Raw genomic sequence first — 7,167 nt, 5'->3', positions numbered from 1 at the left:
TCTCCTCTCTTCTCTAAAGTAGAAAGAGGAATAGGCAGCATATTGTGTTCATCCAATACTGCAAAGAGAGGAAGGAGAGTTCAGCTAGTTATCAAAGATCTGCGCTAAGATTATCCCAACACAATCTCACGGCAATTCGAAACTTTTTGATTGAAGCTGTGGCCACACTGGGCTTTGTGTGTGCGAAATTCTGTCATACTGCGCTGCGAAAAGGGGTGGGATTAAACAAGATGTTTAGACAATAAAAAAGCAAGCGATTGCTCCATGTTTTAAATTTCTGTCCAGAGAGGTCATGTTTTGATCCTCGATTGGTCTCACGCAGTCAAGTGATGCGATTTCACAGGTCAGAGTTCACCAAGCTTGAACTTTGCACCGCAGCAACCTGCGAAACTTGACGCATGACCTTGAGTTTCTGATCTGACGCATTCGCGTGCGTATGAATGGAAATCTATGAAAAGAGAAGTCAAGTGTGACGCAGCTTCAGTGGCTAATTGGCTGATCGTACGATCAAATTCGTACAATTTAGTACGATTTGCTCATCCCCCAATGACGGTTGGGTTTAGGGGTGGGGTTGGGTTGGGTGCCACGCCTCCTTTTTGAAATCATACAATTTCGTAAGACTGAACTCCTACGAATTCGTACCAATTAGCCACTAAACTGACAAAACGTAAAATACTTATGTTTTCTCATGAGATCAAGCTCGATTATCCCCAAATGCAAAGTTTATTTCCGGAAATCAGTGGAATTTCGATACATTGCTTGTAATGGCAGTAGCTATAGACATTATAAACGATGGCGGCCGCGTTGACCAGTTGAAGCAATGGAACGAAAGCGGACCATGCTTTCTATTAAAATGTCTAGGAGCAGTGCGTCAAATGTATGGACGCACACACACCAAACAGCAGCAGGGGAGAGGTGCGTCAGTCACTGAATCCAGCATAAAGGGGTTCTCAAGTGTCCACCACATTCTGTCTTTATTTTATGCACTGTGTTTGTCATAAAGTTATCTGTAGCTCAAATGACAGCATTCTGTATTTAGCTTTTCACTTGTATGGTGGATCTGTACTGTAAAAACACCTCTCAAAGCCCTTTTCGGATGCAAAAAGCGAAAAAAAAAAAAAAATCGAACCCGGTTCGAATCTTTTTTATGATGGATGAAACTTTTGGAGGCAGTGTGTCAGTACTATTCACACAACGTGAGGTCAATTTTATTTTTTAAAATGCAAAAAATACGAATGGAAATTTCGGATTCAGTGTGCAATAACCTTAAATGTGAGTAATTGACGTCAATAAGAAGTTGGTTTAAGATGTTGGCTTGGCTTTGGATTTTGGTCACTTTCCAACAGAACCTAATGTCAACCAAATATCAACGTCATTTGACGTCATTATTAGATGTCAAAATAACATCCTTAGATTCTGGCTAGACATTGAATTTTGGTCACCTGACATGACAACCTAAAACAAACCTAATATTAACGTCTTAACTTTGTTTATAACGTTGTGTGACTGCTGGGTTAATTCATTTATTGTGTAGAGTATGGAGTTGTGTCAATTTTGCCCCTGAATATTAAATAAATCTCATAGATTTTAACTAATTGGATCTGGCTTTTTCTACCTATTTATGCCATATTCATATATTTAAATTTATTAAATCTAATAGTATTTGATTTTAAGAGATTTAGATTGATTCTAAGGAATCTGACAACATCCTTTAAAAAAAAGACAAAATCAAAAGGTCACAAACAGTTAATCATAAACTTTATTGTGATTCATTTTTGAGTGTACTTACCCACTAGCTGGGTGTTTCATGAAAGTACAGTCTTGTAATGGATCTCGTATTTTGACTTTCATTTTATCAGCCCAACAATGGAATCCAATGCAGGTTAAATGCGTTTAAGCGCTTCTGAAAATAATTTTGTTATTTATTAGAATTTATTTTTATTTGTTTTTCAGCTTTGAGCTCAATTTGACTCCACTTTTAATTATTTCAATTTTACAGTTTGCATTTATCTGATCATATTATTAGTTGTGATATAATTTAGATTTTGATATATTCTTGGGTCCGATATTCTTTATTGTACGTTCATTAGGGACCAAACGTCGCTTTAAGTTCCACGCCCCAGAATTGCGTTTCTTCTACACTATCTGAAAATCTGAAGTTAGTCAGAGGAAGTAGGGTTAACTAAATACCCAAGTCATTTCCATACGACTTACTAATATCAGTGATGAGATGAATAAAAGGTCTTCATGCTGCCGTGCTTCCTGCTTCGTACAGTCAAATGCATCTTAAAAATCTATGAAATCATGTCACAACATAGATGTAGCGCAGACTCTTCATAGTATACTGGATACTATAAATTCAGGAGACTCCAGAATTAATTAAATAGGTAAGCATTTATTACAAGTGTAACATGCGAATTACAGAATCATACAATAAAAGCCAATTCAGAAGTAAATGAACAACATCAAGTACTCAAAGATAAATCTAAGAGTATAGATTAAGTCCAATTTATACATAGCGTTGAGCTTGAGAGCTCTTCACTACAGGCCTCTCTGGATACAGACTTGCGACCCAGAGATATTTCGTCATTCTCTTTATATACCCTATGAGAGCAATAAATGGTTATTTTGTTAAAGATTTACTCATCTGTTGTGATTTATTAGGGGTTCGAGCACGAAGCGCTGAAACCCTATTGTTTTTGTAAGTATTTTTATTATTATTATTATTATTATTATTATTATTATTATTATTATTTTACTTCTGCCATAATCACTATTGCCCAGGCCAAACCGTAAGGCCTATAAGCTTCAAACTTGGTCAGATTGTAGTACTCCTCACCGCTACTCAGATCCAAAGGCTCGTCCAAATCGGCCCATAGGTGGCGCTACAGCGCTAAAAACTAAAAAATTTTAGTAATTTGGCAGCCATTTGTAAACCGTTTGTCGTAGGCTCAAAAACTTTACACTTTTGGAATCCTTGGGTCAGCCCGAACAAAAGTGGAGTCACTCAGATTTTCTCTACGACGCACTGTTTTCCCGCTACATCGCAATACGTCTGAAACCTACTTTTGCGAACTAGTCCTAGTTATAATTTAATTTAATTTGATAAGTAATCAAAAATATTGAACAAAATCTTGTTACCAGTCACACCTAAGCATTTATCAATACCCGAGGGAAAGGAAAGTTCAGGAAAGAGGGAAAGATTGTGTCTATCCTGGGCCTTTTTCTTCAGATTCTAGATTTTTTTTTTTGTTTTATTACACATATTTAAGTCTTCAAACAGATTATTGAAGAATAACATGGTGTTAATCTTCATCTTTCTTAAAAAAATCATCAGTCTTTTTTCTGTCATTTCTAAGTGTGCTGAGTGTCTGTCTGGTCTTGAATCTGCAGGGTGTTTTGTGGGTGTCTGGTGTCTGCTTCGGGTTCTGGAGGCTAGTTTGTCGCAGTGAGTTGCACAGAAGGGCACAACAGCATCCAGATGGCTGCACTGAGTAAACTCTTCTCACTCTTAAACTAGATGAAAGTTCAATTTCACAGGCTTTTTGATTTGTCTCTCTTTCAAAGAGGATGTTGTTTGAGTGCTTAGAGTGAAACCATTCTGTCAAAGTAATTGTCACACGAGTCTAATCTGTATGTATACTTCTTTCTGTCATAAGTGATTATTACAACTTTTGAAAAGACAGAAAGCTTAAAAGAGATGAATTTCAGTTGTTTTTCAAGCCCTCGCCTGATTATTACCATGTTTTTAGATTTTACTACATTCTCACCCTGTTATTTACTTGTTTACTTTATTTTTTGCCTTCTTGCACCCACTTTCTGGAACCGTTATTCACTGGACTTGAACCCCTTCATCGTGGTCAACTTCTCTCTGCGTCTCAAGTCCACAAGCATATATGGCAAGCCACTGGACAAACCGGTAACCACGGGAAAGTCATCCATATGGATGTATGCGGTCAGCTGAGAAGCGTGAAAAGGAATGGAATCATACCGCCTCATAGTATTCATTGTAAAAACGCAATACAGCCATACGAACTTCTGGCTACATAATTTGCGATCTCCAAAAATAGGGCTATTTTTTCAGAATGAGCCTATGTTGCAACAAAAACAACAACTAATGAACAAAAATAGAATCTAATAGACATCTAACAAGAGTCCAAAAGTAGACTAGTCGTGCTAGTATGCTATCTAGTCTATTTTAAACTATTAGGAGACATACTACTAATTTATTGTATATATTAAAACGTATAGCTGGTGTCTGAATTTTATTTATTTATTTATTTATTTTAATTTACTACACAATTCAGGAAGCAGTCGTGTATCAATGTATCATTCTTTAGTTCTGTACCAGGTTAAATACTGTAGTAGTTTAAGAAACACATGATTGATATTTAGTTTTTTGTTTTTAAAAGGAAATGCGTGCAGTGCAGGCTTTGAACGTTTAACCTGCATTATTAACATACGCACATAGAATTCAGTGCATACACAAACATAAAAACAGCTCCATTTAAAGAGCCGGCAGACACTTGAACGCATTTCCAAGCTCTGTGTTCTCACAATCACAGCCCCCTATGTAGTGAACAGAGAGTGAATTTTTTTTTTTTTTCACATAAGAACCTCAAAGTGCCGAATATATGGCATCCAGTCTTTTTAGCCGCTGTGATATGAGATCATCAAAGGTGTTTTTTCCCCCTTGTTTCCCAAATGTGTTTTGAGGAATGTCACCGTTTCTGTGTGATGCTTTGTTTAAACCACAATAATGAAACTCCTTTATTTTTCATAGAAGCATTTCAATCGGGTACATCTGTAGTTTATTTTCAATGATAAAAGATAATGCACGAGCACACATATTGTCACAAACATTATATCTATTATATATGTAGTTTATGTCCATATACTGTATGTCCATATATGCAGTATCTATCATCTGCATTATTGTGCTTATGCAGCAACATGACATGTAGATATTTTAGTTGCCATGTAACAAACAAACAAAAAGGACAATAAGTCAATTAATAATAAGTAAACCAAAATTGATACAGAATATAAAACTTTGTACAGTATATTCAATGGATGTCATACTGTATATACTTTGTAAAGGCCCGTTCACACCTTGACGCTTTTTTCTGACATTAAAAATAGGATCCAAATCCCTCCCATTTTAAAGCTAACCACAATGTGACAGGAGTGCGGTTTCCCCGCCCACCGAATTTAGCCGCGTATTAAAATGTGTCCATATTAATGCGCATAATCATATCCACAAGACAGGATGTGCGCAAAGCAACTGAGAATAAAAGATCTGTTCCAACTCTCTGTGATCATCAGCATCTCAAGAATTTTAGTTTGTAAAATAAATACAGTAAAATCCCTTTGTAATTCATCACCACAGCCGCATGTTAGTACATGAAACATGCAAACTCCACACAGAAATGCCAACTGACCCAGCCGAGGCTCGAACCAGTGACCTTCTTGCTGTGAGGCGATCGTGCTACCCACTGTGCCACCGCTTCGCCCAACCTAAATTGATACAGAATATAAAACTTTGTACAGTATTTACAACGGATGTCATACTGTATATACTTTGTAAAGGCCCATTCACAACTGGACACTTTTGTCTGATGTCAAAAATAGGATCCAAATCCCTCCCATTTTGAAGCCCACCACAACATGACAGGAGTGCGGTTTCCCCGCCCACCGAATTGACAGCCGCGTATTAACATGTCTCCATATTAATGCATATAATCATATCAACAAGACAGGATGCATGCAAAACAACTGAGAACAAAAGATCTGTTCCAACTCTCTGTGATCATCAGGACCTCAAGAATGAGTTTTACAAGTTTAAAATGTTTTTAAAACAGTGCATGTTTGTAATAAATACAGTACTTCATCACCACAGCCGCATGTTAGTACAATTATAAAAGAAGACGCTCTGTTTGTGGACTTAAATCAGGTTCATGTTGTACATTAACATAATCGATGTCTATACTGTAGTGTACATTATCGTATAACCTGTCACATTTGCTGTGAAAAAACAATGCAAAGCGTGAGCATGTGTTTGTGCGTGTGCAAGCTAACCAACTTTATTACGAAATTTTGTGTGACTTATCTTTGCAGAAAGGCTTGAATTATCTCCACAACAAACACATCAAATAACATCGTGAGATGCATATTATCTAAGGCTCTGACACGCATGTGGGAATGGTGGGCAGGAAAAAACAGCTCATTTGCATTAACTCTTTGACTGCCCCTCTATCAAATGGTTGACCATGTTTTTACTGTTTTAAATAATGACTGCTTTAAAAAGTGGAGGTTTTTTTCCCTCTCCGCTGTCGCCACTGGCTTGCATGGTTCGGGATCTGTAGAGCTGCGCATCGTTGGATTTGCTCTTCAGTGTTTGGACTCTCAGTAGTGATTATTAAACCACACTGAACTGAGCTAAACTGAACTGAACTTAAACACTACAAACTGAACTACACTGTTCCAGTTTACTATGACCTTTTATGTGAAGCTGCTTTGACACAATCTACATTGTAAAAGCGCTATACAAATAAAGGTGAATTTAGTTGAATTGAAATAATGGCTTATACACACAGCATTGTTGGTTTACAAAAAAAAAATAAAAATCAAACAAACTTCCTGTTGCACTACAACACTTGATTATGGTTTTATTGTAAAAAATAAATAAATAAGAAAGCATGTTAAATGAGAATCTGAAATATATTATATTTTAAAAAGGTGATTTAGTATTTTGAACACTTTTAAAAATAAATTGGTCTTACACTTTGTATTTTCAGATTTTTACATAGTATATATATTAAGTCTGCTACTTTTACCACAAACCGACATATCAACCATTTGGTAGAGGCTGATATTTTAGAAATTACGGGATGTGTTCGAAAAAAAAATGCATTGAATGTGTTAACTAGTGACATTAGGAGTTAATAAATGCAATCCAAACTTTTTTTTTTCTTGGTTGGGCAGTTAAAGGGTTAAAGGCACAGGCAACAAAAACAGCTACAATATCATGACAGCTCAAATTTCCGAATTTACAGAAAGGTATTATAAATAATATGATGGGTATTTTGAGCTAAAACTTTACAGACACATTCTGGAGACATAAAAGACTTATCCTAAATGTTGAAAAAGAGGTAAAATAGATGCCCT

The sequence above is a fragment of the Danio aesculapii genome, chromosome 18 (genome assembly GCF_903798145.1).
Source record: "Danio aesculapii chromosome 18, fDanAes4.1, whole genome shotgun sequence".
NCBI classification, from domain to species: domain Eukaryota; kingdom Metazoa; phylum Chordata; class Actinopteri; order Cypriniformes; family Danionidae; genus Danio; species Danio aesculapii.
This window is presented reverse-complemented; position numbering follows the sequence as displayed.